Raw genomic sequence first — 23,936 nt, forward strand, 5'->3', positions numbered from 1 at the left:
CACATTTCCTTCCAGGATCTTCCAGACATATATTACTGCATACCTCTCCCGTCTTCTCTCCAGGGAGTAGAGTCTTAGCTGTTTCAACCTTTCCCAGTAGCTGAGCTGTTGCAAAGAGATGATCTTCTTTGTGAATCTTCTCTGGATTGCTTCAAGGTCCACTGTTAATTTTACACTAGTGGGTGACCATAGCTGTGAGCAGTAATCCAGGCGACTGAGGACGAATGTCCGCCAGAGGACCATCATGGTTTCCTTATCTCTGGTTCTGAATGTTTTTAGGATCCATCCAGCCAGTTGTCTGTACTTTGTCGCCATCCTGGTAATGTGCACTCGGAAAGAGGTATCATCACTCATGTCGATACCCAGGTCCTTCACAGACTTAGGCTCTGGGATTGAAATTCCCTGTGTACCGGTGTACCCTGTAAGTTTAATATTCAGTTTTGGACGCTGGTAGCGCAGGGGCTGGAATTTTTCAGCATTAAACTGCATATTATTATCCTCAGCTCATCTGTAGATTGAGTCCAACTCCTGCTGCAGGTGTGCAACATCGCTGGGGTTCTGTATTTTCTGTGAAACTTTCGTATCGTCTGCATAGCTAGCCAGAGTGGCTATCCAGGCATTTGAGGGCATATCTGAGAGGGCCACTATAAAAAGCAGTGGTCCCAAGACAGTGCCCTGTGGAACGCCACTCACTATTTGTGTGTTCATAGAGGTGGTTCCATTAACCACTACTGCCTGACTTCTATCTTTCAGGAAGTCATGTAACCACACTCCAAGTTTTCCAGCTATGCCGAGGTCACGTAGTTTGTAGCATATCATACCATGATCCACCTTGTCAAAAGCTTTTGCAAAATCAAGGTAGATTACGTCCACATTTGATTTGTTGAGTAACTGCCTCAACACCCAGTCATAATGCTGTAAGAGCTGGGTCAGGCAGCTCCTACCTGGTCGAAAACCATGCTGGGTACCACTCAGCAAGTTATTTTCTTCAAGGAATGCGATTAGTTTCCCTCTGACTATCCGTTCCATGACTTTGCAGATGTGTGAAGTCAGAGAGATAGGGCTATAGGTTTTGGCATCTGCTCTACTTCCCCCTTTATGTATTGGGCATATTATTCCCTCCTTCAGCTTGCTTGGCAGTTTGCCATTTGTAAAGAAATCTCTGGAAGAGAATCTTGAGGGGTTTTGCCAGGGCATGCTTACACGCTTTGAGGAGGATGGCTGGGAAACCATCAGGACCAGCAGTTGAGTTTGTGTCCACTTCATCTATGGCTAGTAGGACATCTTCTTCACTAATGTCAATACATTCTATTGTAACCGCCTCGCTGGTTATAGGTGTGGCGGCAAAGAAGTCCACTTGTTCATTCACTTGTCTGTGTTCCAACGGGGTGGTAAAGACACTTTTGAACTGGTCAGTCAGTATCTCACTGATCTTAGTTGGACTGCCTGTGAAGGAGCCATCCTTTTGGAGGAGGGGTCCTATCTTGTAGTGCACTGAGACTGTTTCTTTCGCGTAATGAAAGAAGGCCTTTGGGTTTGATTTAATGTTTTTTATAACCCAGGCTTCTTTGCCTGCTTTCTCCCTCACATAGGATTGTTGCAGCCTTTTTCGATCTCCATCAGTGTTGTTTTTAGGCGGGACGTTTCGCTACTTTTGGGATGTTGGTTGAGTCGATTTGCAACTGTCGTCCGTCGTCTCATGAGGATCTTCCTGTCTCTTGGAATCTTGCTCCTATTTGTTTTGGCCTTGTGCTCTGGGACATATTTCTGGCATACGGCTTGCACAGAAGATATGAAACATTTTAGTTTCAAGTCAATGTCTGGTGTGGAGAGACATTCCGGCCAGTCCTCTCTGAGCATCTCTTTTTGGATCGATTTCCAATCTGCTTTGTGGAAGTTCAGATTGGAGAGATTTCGGATGCTTCCTTTATGTCTCTGGTTACTTTCGGCCCAAACATAGACAGCTCTATTATGTTGTGATCCGAAACTAATGTCGGTGTCACTTTCACATCATGAATGATGTCCATATTGTTCGTGAAGCAGAGATCCAGAATATTATTCGCCCTAATTGGTTTGAGTACAACTTGTTCCATGAATAAGGCGTTGGTGAGGTTGAGCAGGGACTCCACCTGTACTTTCTTGCAATGATTCATTCCTGAGAGCATGAGACCTTCAGGTCATTCGATGTTGGGGAAGTTGAAATCACCCATAAGAAATATGGTCATGTGGTGTTCCAGATTCATGAGGATTTCTTTCATTCTTGTGAGGCAGTCTTCAAACTTGCCTATGTGATTTGAAGCATCCGGTAGGCAATATGTATTGCATATGACTATATTATGTTGTCTTATGTATACAATTAAAGTGTCACATACCGAATTTAAGTATGTCATTAAGACCTGGGGTGAGGTCATCTCGGATGTATGCAGCAACTCCACTATGGCTCCTTTCCCTTCTGTCTGTTCGCAGTATGGCATAGTTTGGTATGAGTACTTCTGTGTCCTCTATATCAGGGCTCAGGTGATCACTTTTAACACGTAATACTGAAATAGTGGAGAAGATATGATATTGCTGTGGGGTCGCCCTAGGGAAAAAGTAAGGCATGTGTAAAAATTGAATGAAATTGGTTGTGTAGTTCTCAAGTTTTAGGGAAACACACAGACAGACAGACAGACACACATTCTCAGTTTTATATATATATAGAGATAATATATACATAATATATATTTAAACCACCAGCCAAAAGGAAAGGGAAAGGACCACGCACCACCTGCCCCAAAATGGAGGTACGCAGATGTAGTGCGTGTTATAAACCATCAACATGTTATTCAAAGGGCAGCTGCTGAACAAAAATTTTTTTTGTGCATGGCACAAAATATTGTACAGCAGCTAACCTGGCTCCATCAAACTCAAACTCACAGATGGGACTATACACAATACACAAGACCACCACAGCAAATAAACTCAGGGGGGACACCACTAACAACAACATACACATTACCTCAACGCTCCTACTGAACATCAGAGGACTGCAAACACTCAGTAACACACCTGAAACTGGACATAGCAGATGCGGAAATACACATACCACAGTATGTTGTACTACGGACCGACAGAAAAGAAAGGAGTCATGGAGGAGTTGCTATGTACATCCGCGAGGACCTCACACCCCAGGTCCTTTTGTCATACTCAAATTCGGTGTGTGACACACTAATTGTACATATAAGACAACTTGGTGTAGTATTATGTGCTACATATCGCCCTCCAGATGCTCCAAGTCATATAGGCAAGTATGAAGATTGCCTTACAAAAATAGAAGTTCTAGTCACATTAGAACAACACATAAGTGTACTTCTTATGGGAGACTTCAATCTGCCTAGTGTCAGATGGCCCAAGGGCCTTTCTCTCCCAGGAATGACACAATGTGAACGAGGACAGGTGAGGTACCTCCTGAACCTCATCAACACTCTGTACATGGAGAAAATAATACTCCAACCAACCAGGGCAGGTTACACACTGGATCTCTGCTTCACAAATAATATGGATCTCATCCATAATGTGAAAGTGACACCGACACTACTCTCGGATCACAACATGGTAGAGCTGACCATGTACGGGCCAAAGGAAAGCATGGACATGCAGCCTACAAGAAACTCTCAGAATCTTTCCAGCTTGAACTTCCATAAGGCAAACTGGAAACAAATTGAGGAAGAGATCCTCAAACAAAACTGGCCTGAATGTCTCTCCTCGCCAGACATCGATGTGAAACTTCAACAATTCATGTCTGTAATGCAAGCCATATGCTACAAATGTGTCCCAGAGAGAAAGGCCACTGTATACAAGAACAAAATCCCCAGAGAGAGGAAAATTCTTATGAGACGGCATACAAAAGTTTCAAATCGCCTAAACAAACAAATTGAAAGCAGTGAAAAGTCCCGCCTGAAAATAAAACTGCTGGAAATTGAAAAATGTCTGCAACTCTCCCATGAAAAAGAAAGAGCAGACAAAGAAGCCTGGGCTATAGACAACATAAAATCTAACCCCAGAGATTTCTACAAGTTTGCCAAAGAAACAGCTATGGTGCACTGTAGGATAGGGCCACTCCTTGAAAAAGAGGGTACACTCACAGGAAATCCAATGAGAGTAAGTGAAATACTAAATGAGCAATTCAAAAGTATTTTCACTCCACCCCTAGGGCATTTTTAAGTCAGCAATCCAACTGACTTCTTTACCACTAGCATTGCTTGACAACTGATGCGGGTGTGTTTACGTCCCCGTCACTTAGCGATTTGGCAAAAGAGACCGATAGAGTAAGTACTGGGCTTACAAAGATTTGCTCGACTAAATGTGGTTCTCCAGTATGGCCGCAGTCAAAATGACTAAAAGAAGTAAAATAGTAAATATAATATACACATATAATATATATATATCATCATCATCATCATCGTCGTTTAACGTCCGTTCTCCATGCTAGCATGGGTTGGACGGTTCGACCGGGGTTCTGGGAAGCCAGAAGGCTGCACCAGGCTCCAGTCTAATCTGGCAATGTTTCTACAGCTGGATGCCCTTCCTAACGCCAACCACTCCGTGAGTGTAGTGGGTGCTTTTTACGTGCCACCTGCACAGGTGCCAGGCGGGGCTGGCAACGGCCACGGTCAGATTGGTGTACGGAAGCCAGTCGAGGCGGTGCTGGCATTGGCCACGAGTCGGATAGTGCTTTTTACGTACCACCAGACCAGGGATCCTGGCTGGTTCAATTCGATTTCGATTTCGCTTGCCCCAACATGTCTTCAAAGCAAAGGGGGTTGGCATGGGTGCCTGTCGTACGGTCGCATTGGAGTATTTTACGTGCCACGGCCACGAGTCGGATAGTGCTTTTTACGTACCACCAGACCAGGGATCCTGGCTGGTTCAATTCGATTTCGATTTCGCTTGCCCCAACATGTCTTCACAAGCAAAGGGGGTTGGCATGGGTGCCTGTCGTACGGTCGCATTGGAGTATTTTACGTGCCACGGCCACGAGTCGGATAGTGCTTTTTACGTACCACCAGGCCAGGGGTCCTGGCTGGTTCAATTCGGTTTCGATTTCGATTTCGCTTGCCCCAACATGTCTTCGCAAGCATGGGTGTCTGTCGTCGGATGAGGTTCTATATCGACTTCGCTTGCCTCAACCGGTCTTTGTGTCCAAGGGAGGAAAGGCATTCATAAGTGGGCTGGGCTCACTTGTCCTGCCTGGTCTTCTCACGTACAGAATATTTCCAAAGGTCTCGGTCTCTGGTCATTTCCTCAGTGAGGCCTAAAGTTCGAAGGTCGTGCTTCACCACCTCGTCCCAGGTTTTCCTGGGTCTACCTCTTCCACGGGTTCCCTCAACTGCTAGGGATTGGCACTTTCTCACACACCTATCTTCATCCATTCTCGCCACATGACCATACCAGCGCAATCGTCTCTCTTGCACACCACAACTGATGCTTCTTAGGTACAACATTTCTCTCAAGGTGCTAACGCTCTGTCGAGCATGTACACTGACATTACACATCCATCGGAGCATACTGGCTTCATTCCTCACGAGCTTACGCATGTCCTCAGCAGTCACGGCCCATGTTTCGCTGCCATGTAGCATGGCTGTTCGTACCCACGCATCATACAGTCTGCCTTTTACTCTGAGCGAGAGGCCTTTAGTCACCAGCAGAGGTAAGAGCTCCCTAAACTTTGCCCAGGCTATTCTTATTCTAGCAGTTACACTTTCAGCGCACCCACCCCCACTACTGACTTGGTCACCTAGATAACGGAAGCTATCAACTACTTCTAGTTTTTTCCCCTGGAAAGTGACGGAAGTTGTTTTCTGCAGATTTTCGGAGGTTAATGCTCCCGAGCATCTGCCACATACAAAAACTATCTTCCCAGTTAGCCTACCTTTGACATTGCTGCACCTCTTATGTGTCCATAGCTTACACTGGGTACATCTTATAGAGTTTCTACCTACACCTTTTCTACAGATCGAGCAGGGCCATCTTCCTGAAGATATTTGTGGATTGTCTACCTTTCTACTTATTAGTACTTTGGTTTTAGCTAGGTTGACTCTAAGGCCCCTTGATTCTAAACCCTCCTTCCACACCTGGAACTTCTCCTCCAGTTCTGATAGTGACTCAGCAATAAGAGCAAGGTCGTCAGCGTAGAGGAGCTCCCAGGGACAGCCTGTCTTGAATTCCTCCGTAATTGCCTGGAGTACTATGATAAATAGGAGGGGGCTGAGTACTGAACCCTGGTGGACCCCAACCTCTACTTTGAATTCTTCTGTGTACATGTTGCCAACCCTAACCTTACTTACGGCATCTCTGTACATGGCTTGCACAGTCCTCACCAGCCATTCATCTATCCCTAGTTTCCTCATTGACCACCAGATAAGGGATCGGGGGACCCTATCAAAAGCTTTCTCCATGTCAACGAAAGCCAGGTACAGGGGCTTATCTTTGGCTAGGTATTTCTCCTGCAGCTGCCTTACCAGGAATATAGCATCAGTGGTACTTTTTCCTGGCACGAACCCAAACTGCATCTCATCTAAACTAACTCTCTCTCTATTAGTTGGGCTATGACCCTCTCCGTAACCTTCATTACTTGATCCAACAGCTTGATACCTCTGTAATTATTTGTATCTAGGGCATCACCTTTACCTTTGTAGCAGTTGACTAGTATGCTGCTGCACCAGTCATTGGGTATGACTCCTTCGTGTATCACCTGGTTGACTATACGGGTGACTAGGTTATAGCCGACACTGCCAGATATTTTGAGCATCTCTGCAGTAATTCCTGATGGGCCTGGGGCTTTCCCTGTCTTCATGCTTCTAATTGCCTTAGCTACCACGGAACTATCAACTCGGATAGCTGGTCCCTCTGTAGGGTCAGCATTCGGCAGACTCTCTTTATCCCATTCATTTTCTCATTCAGTAACCTTTCATAGTGGCGTCTCCAAGCTTCTCTCTTTGCATCCTCATTTAGCGCAAGTGAACCATCCTCCATGCGAACACATTTCTCTCCTACCACATCACGATTCTCTCTCACACACTGTCTTGCAACACGAAATACCTCAAGTCTTTCATCCTCACGGCGCAGGACATTGGCAAATTTTCTCTTATCTGCTTCCCCTCTGGCTAGATAGACCTGTCTCCTAGCTTCCCTTCTGGCAGTCTGATACCCTTCCCTGCTACCACCGTTCTTCCAGGCCTTCCAAGCCTGTTTCTTTTGTCTAATAGCCCTGTCAACAATATTGTTCCACCACCACGTTATTTTGGGTCTTAAGGGGACTTTGCACCAGCCACAGATCTGGTCAGCGGCTTTCAGCAGGTTGTCCCTCAGAAACGTCCAGTTGTCTTCTACCCCATGTGTAGCTATACCCCCTTCCACTTCGTCAAAGGCTTCAAGTAACATATCTCTAAATCTCTGTCCATTCGCAGGGGCTTTAAGCTTCCAGACCCTTCTTCTCCATGTTGGTCGTCTTCTAGTCGCCCTCTTAGTCCTGATCCTAAAGTCACTAACTACCAGTCTATGTTGTGGGGTGCATTCTTCGCCTGGGAAGGTTTTGGCATTTATAAGCAGCCATCTTTCCCTTTTTTGGCAAGGATGTAGTCGATTTGGCTAGTATGCCGGCCCGATCGGTAGGTGACCAGGTGGCTTGTTGGTTTCCTGAAGTTAGTGTTGCAGACCATAAGACTATTCGCATCGCAGAACTCCAGCAGCCTGGTTCCCTCCTCGTTGCGGGAACCATAACCGTAGCCTCCATGTACGCCATGGAAGCCCCCAGCATGTCGTCCAACATGCCCATTGAAATCACCAGCCACAAAGAGAAGGTCCCTGTCGTTCGTCGATGAGGTGGTCTGCAGTAGGGTGTCATAGAAACTGTCTTTCTGTCCATCGGGTAGCCCTGGCTGAGGGGCATAGGCCGATATAATGGTTGCTAATCTATTATGAAGCACTATTCTAATCTTAAGTATTCTGTCACTTACTCTGATTACCTCAATTACTCTATCTATCCATTTCTCAGCGATGAGTATACCCACGCCACCAACCCCGTCAGTGTTCCCTGCCCAGAAAATCTTGTACCTGTGTTCCTTGCCTGTGAGGACCCTAGCAGATCCTCCTCTCCACCTTATTTCTTGCATTATATATATATATATATATATATTATATATATATATATATATATATATATATATATATATATATATATAATATATATGTATTATATATACATACTAGCAGTATCGCCTGGCGTTGCTCGGGCTTGTAATGGAAATAACTATATAAGCATTTTTAGAGAGTTATAGCAAAAAAATAGCAAAAAAAAGCATATTATATATATATACGTAATATATATAATATTCATAATGGCCCTCTCAGACATGCCCTCAGTCACGCAGAGAGCCACGATCACAAGTTATGCAGATGATACAAAAGTTTCACAGGCAATACAGAACCCAGAGGACACTAAACGCCTGCAATATGAGCTGGACGAAATATACAAGTGGGCTGAAAAGAATAGCATGCAGTTCAATGCTGAAAAGTTTCAAGCTCTATACTATCAGCATGCAAAACTAAATGCAATACCCAATGAATACACTGGACCCGGAGGAATAGCAATCCCAGAGGCACAATCAGTGCGTGACCTGGGTATTCATATGCGTGATGACGCGACCTTTCATGTACATGTTGCTAAACTGGCAATGAAATGTAGACGGCTGGCTGGCTGGATTCTTAGAACCTTTAGAACAAGAGAACAAGAAACCATGATGGTCCTCTGGAAGACACTTGTCCTAAGCCACTTTGACTATTGCTCTCAGCTATGGTCACCATCCAGTGTCAAGTTGATCACAGAACTTGAGGCGATCCAACGAAGCTACACGAAGAAGATGGCCTCAGTGCAGCATATAAGCTACTGGGAAAGACTCAAGAGATTAAAACTCTATTCCCTGGAGCGTAGGCGAGAAAGATATGCCATAATATATATCTGGAAGATCCTGGAAGGACTTGTCCCAAACTTTGGCATCGAGAGTCACACAAATGCCAGAACCGGACGCCACTGCGTAGTACCAAGGACTCCAAATTTGCCATCAAGATGTAGGACAAGATATTGTGATAGCTTGGGCTTCAGAGGCCCACAGCTCTTCAATATCCTCCCGAAGAACCTGAGGGACCTGCATGGTGTAGATGCGGATGTCTTTAAAGTAGGACTGGATCTCTTCCTGTCAGGTGTCCCCGATGAACCGACTTCACGGCAGGAGGTGCAGATGAGGGCAGCTGCATCGAACTCTCTCATGCATCAGATGGCATTTGCTAAAAAGCATCCGTGAGGTAAAATCGTGTAGCAAACCAAATGGCGGTGCCCCAGCATGGCCACCTTTAGAACAAGAGAACAAGAAACCATGATGATCCTCTGGAGGACACTTGTCCTAAGCCACTTTGACTATTGCTCTCAGCTATGGTCACCATCCAGTGTCAAGTTGATCACAGAACTTGAGGCAATCCAACATAGCTACACGAAGAAGATAGCCTCTGTGCAGAATATAAGCAACTGGGAAAGACTCAAGAGATTTAAACTCTATTCCTTGGAGCGTAGGCAAGAAAGACATGCCATAATATACATCTGGAAGATCCTGGAAGGACTTGTCCCAAACTTTGGCATCGAGAGTTACACAAATGCCAGAACTGGGCGCCACTGCGTGTTGCCTAGGTCTCCAAATTTGCCATCAAGATGTAGGACAAGAAACTGTGATAGCCTGGGCTTCCGAGGCCCACAGCTCTTCAATATCCTCCGGAAGAACCTAAGAGACCTGCATGGGGTGGATGCAGATGTCTTTAAAATGAAACTGGATCTCTTCTTGTCAGGTATCCCAGATGAACCAACTTCACGGCAGGAGGTGCAGATGAGGGCAGCTGCATCAAACTCTCTCATGCACCAAATGGCAGTTGCTAAAAAGCATTCATGAAGTAAAACCATGTAGCAACACCAAATGGCGGTGCACCAGCATGGCCACAGCTCTTGAGCTGAAACTAGAATCAATTAATCAATCAATCAATCATATATATATATATATATATATATATATATATATATATATATATATATATATATATATATATACTATATATATGTATTATATATCTCCTCCTTTGTATGGCCACACCTCGAATACTGCTGCCCACTGTGGTCTCCCCATCCAAGACAAAACATCTTGAGGATTGAATCACCCCAGAGAGCACTCACTAAACAAATTGAAGGCATGGCTGCTCTCGATTAAAGCCTTGAAACTCTACTCTCTCCAGCGTCGCCGTGAGCGGTACATCATATGTTTGATGTGGAGAATATACCGCCAACTTTGCCCAAACGACCTGAACATTAGCTTCAAGGTTCATCCAAGACTGGGACCACAGGCCATACGTCCCCTGTCCAATTCAAGATCACAGCATACATGTACACTACAACATAATTTCTTTTCCTCCTCAGGCCCTGCCCTATTTAACATTGTCCCGAAAGAGATCAAAGAGAAACAGGATCCCATCAACTTTAAACGGAGTCTGGATAGATCCCTTCAAGGAATACCAGATAAGCCACCCATAATTGGATACAACTCACCCAACAAGAACTCACTACTTGAATGGACCATAAACAAAACTTGACTTAAACAGGATTCAAATAATCCTATCAGGTGGTGCTATTAAGTTAGACATGGCCTGGACCAATCATTGGTCGAAACATATCTAAGTTTTATCTAAGTTTATATATATATTATATATATGTAATATATATATATATATATATATATATATATAAAATTAGAAAATGGAGAAACATACTTAAATCAATCAAATATCAACCATCAGATGATACCCAATCAATACTTTATTACACCATTACATAACAGTAAAGGCATTATACAAAATATATAGTAAATATAATTAGACAATGAAATAGACATATAAAATATAATATATAATTATAACATATCTGACAGCTGTTTCGGCCGTAAGGGCAAGCATGCCTCATTTAACCTATAAGCCATATAAGGCAGGTATAAATGATACATTAACAAGGATGCCCCACGGCCTCTTCAGAGAATTTAATTTATTATAAGTGTGAAAAAAATTTTTTTTATACATATAAATATAAAAATATAAAATATAAAAACGTGTGCATAGACACTCATAATACTACACATATATATATACTCATTAATACAATAATACAAAATAAACAAAACAAAATATATCAATATATATTAACAAACACAGTTATTCTACATATTGGGCTACTAGTTCTAAAAACTAACACACAGGAAAATATATGCACACTCACATTTAAATTAAAATCAGACCTATACATGAAATATAATAAAAAAACACACAGTTCAGTTCATAAAATTATAAACCTGAAAAAGTCAATAAAAATTACTATTGATATTAATAATAATAATAATAATAATAATAATAATAATAATAATAATAAACTGGTGGGAACACAAACCACCCCCAGTGCTTGAAAATGACCACCTCTCACTCCTCTGGAACTTCGCCATTCAAACTGACAGAAAGATAGATGCAAATAGGCCAGACATCATATTGAAAGACTTCAGACAAAGAACATGCCTCCTCATTGATATGACTGTCCCAATCGATATAAATGTATCAGTCAAGACCTACCAAAAACTGAGCAAATATAAAGATCTTGAAATAGAAATCAGCAAAATGTGGAACCTGAAGACTAAAACAATACCTGTTGTCATAGGTGCCCTGGGAATGATAGCAAAAGGGGCAGATAGCTACCTAACTCAGATACCAGGAAACCCCAAAATGGCAGAAATTCAAAAGATAGTGCTCATGGGAACTGCTCATATCCTACGCAAAATACTTTCTATGTAATCTCAAGGTCTAAAACAAACATAATTTTCGGTTTAAAAAAAAAAAAAAAAAAAACTTTTTTTAGACATTCATTAGTACAACACCCCCACCCCCCAAATATATGGCACACTAGGCATAACAACAACATGAACTTCCAACTCTGTTGTCTCTTGAGGTCTCTGGGTGAGACTTGGAGCCAACTTGTACAAATATAAAGCAAAAATCAAACATAGAATAATAATAATAATAGATACAATTATGTCTGTACCAAGTACATCCATCAGACATCGACATATCTATGAGTCTGATTATTCTGTCCGCTTGATATTGATTATTCTAGATTAATTTGATTGGCTTATAGTTTAAAATTTGAATCACAAAAGAAATTTTACGGTTAGTTAGTCAAGAAACGCACATACGCACACGCACATCCACAGATCAATCGCACATACATAAATAGTATATATATATATATAAATAATATATATATATATATATGTATGTATTATATATATATAATATATATATATGTATTATATATATATATATATATATATATATATATATAAAAGAAATATATATAAGAGTCTGAGGAACTTGCACAGAGTAGATGTAGCGGTTTTTAAATCAAAACTGGACATCTTCCAGTCAAGAGTCCCAGATGAACCTACCTCACAGCAAGAGGTGCAAATAAGAGTAGCTGTATCAAACTCCATTCTTCACCAAGTGCCACATATTAGACGAGGTTCTTCGCAATAACAGTGTAGCACAAAACGGCGGTGCATCAGCATGGCCGCAGCTCTGAGCTGAAACTAAGGAAAAAAAAATATATAAAAGAAATATATATATTATACATATATATATATATATACATATTATTTATATATATATATGTTATATATTATATAAATATATATATATATATATATATATATATATATATATATATATATATATATATATATATATATATATATATATATATATATAGGAAGGGCATCCAGCTGTAGAAACATTGCCAGATAAGACTGGAGCCTGGTGCAGCCTTCTCGCTTCCCAAATCCCCGGTCGAACCGTCCAACCCATGCTAGCATGGAGAACGGATGTTAAACGATGATGATGATGATGATGATGATATATATATATATATATATATATATATATATATATATATACATATTATTTATATATGTTATATATTATATATAGATTAATTATATATATGTTATATATTATATATATGTATATATATATATATATATATATATATATATGTAGGTCCCGGGTTGATTCGGGGTTAACCACAGTAAATAAGGTACTCAATACATAGCAGAGTAAAATTAATTTATTATATAGAAGGAGCTTCTACAGGACTAGAACTGTTTCATTCAAGAGAGATCTTCAGGAAGCTTCCTGAAGATCTCTCTTGAATGAAACAGTTCTAGTCCTGTAGAAGCTCCTTCTATATAATAAATATATATATATATATATATATATATACATATTATTTATATATGTTATATATTATATATACATATATTTATATATATGTTATATATTATATATATATATATTATATATATATACATATATATATTACATACATAAATATATTTATATATATATAAATCCTTAAATCCTTAAAAATGTTTTAGCCCGAAGGCCGCGGCCATGCTGGGGCACCACCACTGAATGAACTACACTAGTTTGTGAATCCACCTCTGATACGTGGCACTTGATCAACAAGGTTGTTCGATGCTACTGCCCGCATCCGTGTCTCCTGTCGTGAGGTAGGTTCATCTGGGACTCCCAACAAGAAGAGATCCAGTTTAGTTTTAAAGAAACCCACATCCACACCATGTAAGTCTCTCAGGCATTTAGGGAGGATGTTAAAGAGCTGTGGGCCTCTGAAACCCAAGCTGTTGCAGTATCTGGACCTGTATTTTGATGGTGATGTTGGAATCCTTGGCACCACGCAGCGGCGCCCCGTTCTGCGGTTGGAGTAACTTTGAATGCCAAAGTTTGGGACAAGACCCTCCAGGATTTTCCAGATGTATATCACTGCATATCTCTCCCGCCTCCGCTCCAGGGAGAAGAGGTTTAATACCTTCAGTCTTTCCAGTAGCTGACATTTTGCATTGAGACGATTTTCTTTGTGTAGCTTCTCTGAGTTGCTTCGAGTTCTGCTGTTTGTTTTATATTGTGTGGTGACCAAAGTTGGGAGCAGTAGTCCAAGCAGCTGAGGACAAATGTTTTCCATAGGACCATCAGTGTCTCCTTCTCTCTTGTTCTGAAAGTTCGGAGAATCCATCCAGCTAGCCGTCTGCATTTTTTCACCAGATTAGCAATATGCATTTGGAAAGATGCATCATTGCTCATGTCAATGCCCAGGTCACGCACTGATTTTGACTCAGGGATTGCAATTCTTCCTGGGCCAGTGTATCCAGTCTTCACGTCATTTACCTTTGTGTGCCAGTAGCGCAGGGCCTGGAACTTACCTGCATTAAACTGCATGTTGTTGTCCTCAGCCCACCTGTATATTATGTCCAGCTCATGTTGCAGATGCGCAATATTTTCAGGGTTTTGTATTGCGTGGGAGACTTTTGTGTCATCTGCATAGCTAGCAAGGGTGGTCATCGTAGCAACTGAAGGCATGTCTGAAAGGGCCACTATGAACATCAGTGGCCCCAAGACAGTGCCCTGTGGGACACCGCTTGTTATTTGCGTTTCCTTGGAGGTGGCTCCATTGCTCACAACTGCCTGTTTTCTGTCTTTTAGGAAGTTGTGCAGCCACTCTCCAAGTTTCCCGCCTATGCCGAGACCACGCAGTTTGTGACAGATCATACCATGGTCGACTTTATCAAAGGCTTTTGCAAAGTCGAGATGTATTACATCCACATTTGAGCCATTTAGTAGCTGTTTCAACACCCAGTCATAGTGTTGCAGGAGCTGTGTTAGGCAGCCTCTACCTGGTCGAAATCCATGCTGGGTGTCAGACAGTAAGTCATTTTCTTCAAGGAACATGATTAGTTTCTTACGGACTATTCGTTCCATGACTTTGCTGATGTGTGAGGTCAGAGAGATAGGCCTATAATTTTTAGCATCTGCTCTGCTACCTCCCTTATGGATAGGGCATATTACCCCCTCTTTCAGTTTGACTAGGAGCTTACCACTTGCAAGAAAGCTCTGAAAAAGAAGCTGTAGCGGTTTTGCAAGGGCTCGTTTGCACGATTTGAGAAGGATCGCTGGGAATCCATCAGGTCCAGCAGCTGAGTTTGTGTCAATCTCATCAATGGCTAGTGTGATATCATCTTCTTCGATGTTGATGTACTCAATTTTTGTCTCTTTGGCCGCTGGTAAAGTGGCAAAGAATTCTTCTGGGTTGTTTACTTGCCTGTGTCCTAGAGGTGTAGTGAACACACTTTGGAACTGTTCGTTCAGTATTTCACTTATCCTCGTGGGATTTCCTGTGAGAGAGTCATCTTTTTGGAAGAGAGGTCCTATTCTCTGGTGCACTGTGGCTGTCTCTTTGGCAAACTTAAAGAAAGCTTTAGGGTTTGACTTTATATTTTCTATTACCCAAGCTTCTTTATCTGCTCTCTCCTTTTCATGGGACTGATGTAGACTTTTCTCAGTTTCCATTAGCATTCTTTCGAGCCGAGACTTCTCACCACTTTTGGTGTGCTTGCTCAGGCGGTTTGCAATCCTTGTCCGTCGTCTCATAAGAATCCTCCTTTCTCTAGGGATCCTGTTTTTGTTCTTGTGTGTGCTGGCCCTGCACACTGGGACATATTTGTCACATATGGCTTGTATTATGGACATGAAGTGTTTGTGTTTCATGTTTATGTCCGGTGTGGAGAGACATTCAGGCCAATCCTGTTTGAGGATCTCTTTCTCAATCGACTTCCAGTTGGCTTTATGAAAGTTTAAGTTGGAGAGATGGTGGGTGCTTCGTATAGGCTGTGTGTCTGCGGGGGCTTTTGTTCCATACATAGACAGCTCTATTATGTTGTGATCCGAGATCATTGTCGGCATCACATTAACATTATGGATAATATCCATATTGTTTGTGAAGCAGAGATCCAGTATATTATCTGCCCTTGTTGGTTGCAGAACTATTTGCTCCATGAAAGAGACATTTGTGAGATGGAGCAGGGACTCCACCTGTGCCTGCTGATGGTGTGTCATCCCTGGGAGCATCTGCCCCCCAGGCCATTCCACATTGGGGAGGTTAAAGTCACCCATGAAGAATACACTGTTTGCTGTTCAAGGTTGGTGAGGACTTCTCCTATTTTTGTTAGGCAGTCTTCAAACATGCCTGAATGTTTTGGGGCATCTGGTGGGCGATATGTAGTGCATATGACGATATTCAGTTGTCTTATGTGTACAATTTGAGTTTCACATACTGAGTTTGAATATGACAGCAGGACCTGGGGCGTGAGGTCATCTCGGATGTACATTGCAACTCCACCATGGCTCCTCCCTTTTCTATCTGTGCGTATGACTGCATATTGCGGCATGTGTATTTCTGCATCACCTATATCGGGTTCAAGATGCGTTTCTGTGAGTGCCATGCATATAGCTTGATTGCATGTCACAAGGTCTCTCAGGAATGAAATTTTCTTTTTACAGTTTCCGCGCAGCAGCCCTCCTACATTCAGTAGAAATATTTTTGTGGTGTGTGTGTTGGTGTTGGTGTCTGTGGTGGCCATCCTGCATCTGTTGGAGGTGGCCTTATGTGGTGGTAGTTCCAGCTTTGTGCTTGTAGCCAGGTCAGCTGCTGAACAATTTTTGTGCCATGCACAAAAACGACTGCTGTTCAGCTGCCGCCCTTCTCACATCTGGGTGAAGCTGGCCACCTGTTGGGTTTCCGCGCACCACATCTGCATACCGTCTTTCAGTAGTGGTCAGTGCGCTTTTTTCCCTTCTTTTAACTTTTTCTTTTTGTTTTTGTTTTTGTTCTCCCTGAGGGAGGGACCTCTGTCTCGCGTCCGTGCGGTTTTGGTAGGGCCTCCGATGTGCAAAGCGACAGTTTGCACCTTCAACGCCGTACCAGCAGTCCCCCCTCAGGTAGAATTTGCAGGTGTTTCTTTCCCTGCCCTTACAGTTTTTGCTGGGGTCCCTCTGCTTTCTCTGGACAGGGCTTCCTTTAGCCTTGATTCTGTCACCCTTTACCTCCTGCTTCCCATCAATTCCAGGGTGCCTTTCCTTTCTTGCGGCCATCGCACCTCTTTGGTCTTCAGTTGTGGTGTTGGAAGCTGGACATGTGTCATCGTTTCCCTGTGTTCCAGGCTTCTTCATTTGGCTCTGGATGCTTTCCTCATCCCTTTGGCCCTCCCTGCTGCCGTCACCTCCCAGGATGATGTCCAGGGTGTCCACATGTTGCCTGATTAGAGCGTACGAACGGATAACTTCTCTCTTCTTTCGCTCTATCTGGGCGGTGGTTCTCGAAAAATTGTTGCTTTTCAGCGCCGCAGCAATAATGTCGTTCGGCGAGTCGTCCTCAGCGATCCACCAAGCGCGGACAAACAATTGCACCTCTCTCGCAGACCAGTTTCTTGCCATTTTCTTCTAGTGAAATATAGGAACAGAGAGAGAGATAGAGAAGGAGAGATAAGATGGAGAGGGAGAAGAGAAAGGAGAAAAGCCGGGGGGGAATAGAGAGAGACGAGGGGATTGTCCTGAGAGAAGAGAGAAAGAGAGAAAATAAGAGGGAAAAAAGAGAAAGGAGAAAGAATGGCAGGTCAGCAGGGGGAGAGTGAGCGGGATAGAGGTGTAGTAGAAAGGGACAGGGTGGAAAAGAGAGACAAGAGGGTGGACCCTAGGGGGAGCAGGGAGAAGAAAGGCGGAGAGATAAAATGGAGAGGAAGAGAGAGAGAGAGATGAAATGGAGAGGGAGAGAGAGAGAGGGCAGGATAGAGGTACCAGGGAGTGAAGTAAAGGGACAGAGAGGGTGGTGTGGAGGAAGGAGACAGAGAGAGGAAAAAAGAGACAGGGGGTGGTGAGCCTTAGAGGGAACAGGGAGAGGAAAGGTAGGAAGAAAAAAGGGGGAAGAGGAAGAGAGAGGCGCAACAGAGTGTAGTAAAGGGACAGGGAGGGTGGTGTAGAGAAAGAAATAAGGGGACAGAAGGGGAAGAGGAAAAGGGGTTTGACCTGTGAAGGAGCGGAGAGGGAAGAGGCAGAGAGAGGGAGGGGGAGTAACAGAGAGAGAGAGAAAGAGGGCGGTATATAGATACAAGAGAGAATGAGTGAAGTTGAGGAACTGAGAGAGGGGGTGAGGTGAGAGAAAGTTGATCTGAGAGAGATGCAGAAAGAGAAACGATGGCAGAGGGAGAGAGAGGGAGGAGGGGAGAGTGAGAGCGGAAATAGAGGGTCTGGTGGATGGGGAGACAGATAAGGTATAAACTGTATGAGAGAGATAGAAATAGAAATGTAAGAAAGAGGAGAGATTATAAAGATAGAATAGCGCGTATTTTTATATCTTTTTAATTATTATTTTCTGTTTGAAAGAACACTAATGATAACAAATAATAAAAATGTATGAGAGAGATAGAAATAGAAATGTAAGAAGAAGAAAGAGAGAGTGCGTGGCAGGCACGGAGGACGAAATTATAAAGATTATAAAGATAGAATAGCGCGTATTTTTATATTTTTATATCTTTTTTTAAATTTTTTTATTATTATTATTTTCTGTTTGAAAGAACACTAATGATAACAAAATAAATAATATCTTCCTTACCTTACCGGCTGAGAGAGTACTTACGTGATTCCTTTTTATAAGAAAGGAAGATAGATAGACAAGACAGACCTTTTATATTCCTTAATCGTATTTTGTAAACAAAAGGGATTTGAGTTTCGATTTAGCACATGCAACAGTTTGACGATACTTTCTGTATTTTCCTAAGCGATTTGGTATTAAGCAGCAAATTTTTCAGAGGCTTTTTTCAGAACACGCAGATATACATCAAAAACGAAAATATATATATATATATATATATATTTATATATATATATATATATATATATATATATATATTATATATATATATTATATATATATATATGTGTGTATATATATATATATATATATATATATATATTATTTATATATATATATATATTATATATATATATATATTATATTATATATATATATATATATATATTTATATACATACATATTATTTATATTCTCTTTTACTCTTTACTTGTTTCAGTTATTTGACTGCGGCCATGCTGGAGCACCGCCTTTAATCGGGCAACTCGACCCCGGGACTTATTCTTTTGTAAGCCCAGTACTTATTCTATCGGTCTTTTTTGCCGAACCGCGAAGTAACGGGGACATGAACACACCAGCATCGGTTGTCTAGCAATGCTAGGGGGACAAACACAGACACACAAACATGCACACACACACATATATATACATACATACAACGGGCTTCTTTCAGTTTCCGTCTACCAAATCCACTCACAAGGCTTTGGTCGGCCCGAGGTGCCACGCAGTGGGACTGAACCCGGAACCATGTGGTTGGTATATATATCGTATCATCATCATCATCATCATCGTTTAACGTCTGCTTTCCATGCTAGCAAGGGTTGGACGGTTCAACTGGGGTCTGAGGAGCCCGAAGGCTGCACCAGGCCAGTCAGATCTGGCAGTGCTTCTACAGCTGGATACCCTTCCTAACGCCAACCACTCCGAGAGTGCAGTGGGTGATTTTATGTGCCACCGACACAGGTGCCAGACGAGGCTGGCAGACGGCCATGCTCGGATGGTGTTTTTTATGTGCCACCGACACAGGTGCCAGACAAGGCTGGCAGACGGCCACGCTCGGATGGTGTTTTCTTATGTGCCACCGACACAGGTGCCAGACGAGGCTGGTGAACGGGCATGCTCGGATCGTGTTTGTTACATGCCCACAGTACGGAGGCCAATCGTATATATATATATATATATATTTTTTTTTTTTTTTTGTACTTGTTTCAGTCATTTGACTGCGGCCATGCTGGAGCACCGCCTTTAGTCGAGCAAATCGACCCCGGGACTTATTCTTTTTGTAAGCCCAGTACTTATCCTATCGGTCTCTTTTTGCCGAACCGCTATATTTATAATATATTGTTATATTTTGGAATGGTCATATTGCCAGTTTAGCCAATAAAAACACACGCAGTATATATTTGGTGTTATTTTGCTTCAGTGTTATTTATTTTTTACATTAATCTTAATCTTATTTTGGCCAGAGTTCTTTCGTCACACTCCTGTGACCTCATCAGTGGTCCTTTGTTTTCTTCTTTCTTATTTGTGTGTCTCTCCTTACTAACCGTCAGCCATTTTGTATTTCTAGTGTATGTCTTCATTTGCGCACGCGTATATCTCTATGTGCATCTATGTTTAGTTAGTGTGTGTGTGTGGGGGGGGATGCCTATAATTTTTGTATCTTCTGTTTATATACATTCGTGTAATTTGTTTTTTGTTTATTCTTATTTTGTTCATGTGTTTACACCCACTTATTATTATCATTACATATGCTTGTATGTATGTATGTATAACAACAATAATAATAATAAACCGAATAAAAAAAAAATTATATATATATATATATGTAGTAATTTATTTCTATTAGTTTATTTATCTGTGTATTTATTATGTTTTCAGGATCCTCTATCGTCATATGTTGTGGTGTGTGTTAGTGCTCCATTCTAGTTTGCTATTCAGGCTAGGTTTATTTTCTATTATGTGTGTAGCTTCTGTAATTTGTCTAATTGTTGCATCTGATCTATGTGTTGATAATATTTTAATTTCTATGTTGTTGATTGAGCCCCCGTGTTGGTACAGAATCGATGAGCTTTTACCTTCCTTAAGTTGTCTCCAATGTTCATTTACCCGCTCTCCTATGCTTCGTGCCGTTTCCCCTACGTATGTCATTGTCTTGTTACTGCATCGTCCCTCTATACATCTTATACTATAGACTTCATTTCTGGCTTTACAGTTTATTTGTGGGCTAAATCTACATACAGTACAGTACCTATCCATACAGGGGGTTCTACTAAAAGGATAGGTTCTACCAATTATAGATTTGATAGGGTTGCCTGGCTTTTCAACAACCTTAATTCTTAGCCTAAGTTTGTCTAGGGTCCTTCAAAAGCGGTACGCCAGTTCACCTCCAGGGGTGGTGTCAACGAACATGACACTCTGGTATTTATGGCTATCACACCAAGAGTTGGCCTTCCCTATTTTCTTTTTTGCCCTTTCTATAGTGTTCCATGTCTTGTTCCTATAGAGTGGGCAAATCCCATTCCTATCATTACATAATATATTATCAAATTTCTTCATGGCTCCTTTGTATATATAAACAGAAGATATTACAGGCATCCCCCTACATACACACACTAAATAAACATAGACGCACATAGAGATATAAGCATGCGCAAATGAAGACATACAATAGAAATACAAAATGGCTGACGGTTAGTAAGGAGAGACACAAATAAGAAAGAAGAAAACAAAGGACCGCTGATGCGGTCACAGGAGTGTGACGAAAGAACTCTGGCCGAAATAAGATTAAGATTAATGTAAAAAATAAATAACACTGAAGCAAAATAACACCAAATATATAGTGCGTGTGTTTTTATTGGCTAAACTGGCAACATGACCATTCCGTAATATAACAATATCTGTTTCAACACACGACTTCACGTAAAAAATCTTGCACAACAAATATTTAAACGTATATTTAAACAGCATGGAAGAGATTGCCTGACACAGCTACTGCATCATTTTGATGACATTTTGAGAGCCTTGGGAGATAGTTCCAACACTGATGTCATCTACCTTGATTTCAGCAAGGCCTTTGACAGGGTTGATATTTTGAGAAAGCTGTCCAATATTGGTGTAACTGGAAAGCTGCTGCAGTGGATCAAGTGCTTCCTGTCTAACAGAACCCAACATGTTGTAGTCGAAGGAGTCAAATCCAGCCCAGCCAAAGTCAGCAGTGGTGTCCCACAAGGCACTGTGTTGGGCCCACTTCTCTTCATCATCTACATAAATGATATTACAGACACCATCAAACACAGTAACATCAGAACCTTCGCTGATGATTCCAAGCTCCAGAAGGTCATCAATGGCGTGGATGACCGAATAAGCCTTCAGTCAGACCTACTGGCTGTTGTCCAATGGGCAGAAAAGAACAACATGTTGCTAAACGAAGACAAATTTGAACTGATCCACTTTGGAAGGGAGGACGCTCTGAAACTCCCATACTCCCTTCCTTCTAGAGAAATTCTCATGGCATCCAACAACATCAGAGACTTGGGAGTAACTGTGGACAACAACATAAGCTGGGCTACACATATAAGCAGCAAAGTTGACATGGCCCGCAGAATGTGTTCCTGGATTCTCAGAACCTTCCAGTCGAGAGATTCCCACACCATTATCTTTCTCTTCTCCACTTTTGCCCGACCCCACCTTGAATACTGCTGCCCATTGTGGTCTCCCTACACGAAACAAAATATTATGAGAATTGAAGCTCCCCAAAGGTCAATCACAAAAAAGATAGATGGCATGTCAGACCTTGACTACTGGTGTAGACTAGAGAAGCTGAAACTGTATTCACTCCAACGACGCCGTGAACGCTACATTATCTGTATGATGTGGAAAATATTCCATCAGCACTGTCCGAATGATGTTGGCATCACCTTCAAAAGACATCCAAGGCTTAGACCACATGCCATCCGTCCACAACAAATATCTAAATCGCATCTCATAACAACAATACGGCACAATTATTTCACCTCAATTGGACCCGCTCTCTTCAACATTACACCAGGACACGTCAAAAAAGAAACTGACCACACAGAATTCAAGAAGTCTTTGGACAAATTCCTTCAAACAGTCCCGGACAAACCACCCACACCTGGATATGTCTCCGCAAACAATAACTCTCTTGAATGGGCCTCGGTGCCCAAATCCTCATGGGCCTCGGTGCCCAAAACCGCCAGGTGGTGCTATTAAGTTATTGAATTACGATATTGGGCTATGTGTGTGTCAAGTTTCATCAGAATCGGTTGAAAGCCGTGGTCAGGGTGAGGGTACAACCTGACAGACACAGAGACAGACAACTGCCGTTTATATATATGTATATATATATATATATATATATATATATATATATATATATCTGTATATATATCTATATATATATTATATATATATATATATATATATATATATATATTATATAATATATATATATTATATATATATATATATATATATATATATATATATATATATATATATATATATATATATATATAGATATTATATATATATATATAATATTATATATATTATATATATATATATATTATATATATATATTATATATATATATATATATATATATATATTATATATATATATATATATATATTATATATATATATATTATCATCATCATCATCATCATCGTTTAACGTCCGTTCTCCATGCTAGCATGGGTTGGACGGTTCGACCGGGGTTCTGGGAAGCCAGAAGGCTGCACCAGGCTCCAGTCTAATGTTTCTACAATGTTTCTACAGCTGGATGCCCTTCCTAACGCCAACCACTCCGTGAGTGTAGTGGGTGCTTTTTACGTGCCACCTGCACAGGTGCCAGGCGAGGCTGGCAACGGCCACGGTCGGATTGGTGTATTTTATGTGCCACCGGCACGGAAGCCAGTCGAGGCGGTGCTGGCATCGGCCACAAGTCGGATAGTGCTTTTTACGTACCACCAGATCAGGGATCCTGGCTGGTTCAATTCGATTTCGATTTCGATTTCGCTTGCCCCAACATGTCTTCACAAGCAAGGGGGTTGGCATGGGTGCCTGTCGTATGGTCGGATTGGAGTATTTTACGTGCCACCGGCACGGAAGCCAGTCGAAGCGGCGCTGGTCTGTCGTCGGATGAGGTTCTATATCGACTTCGCTTGCCTCAACAGGTCTTTGTGTCCAAGGGAGGAAAGGCATTCATATGTGGGCTGGGCTCACTTGTCCTGCCTGGTCTTCTC

The sequence above is a fragment of the Octopus sinensis genome, linkage group LG3, assembly GCF_006345805.1.
Source record: "Octopus sinensis linkage group LG3, ASM634580v1, whole genome shotgun sequence".
Classification (NCBI taxonomy): domain Eukaryota; kingdom Metazoa; phylum Mollusca; class Cephalopoda; order Octopoda; family Octopodidae; genus Octopus; species Octopus sinensis.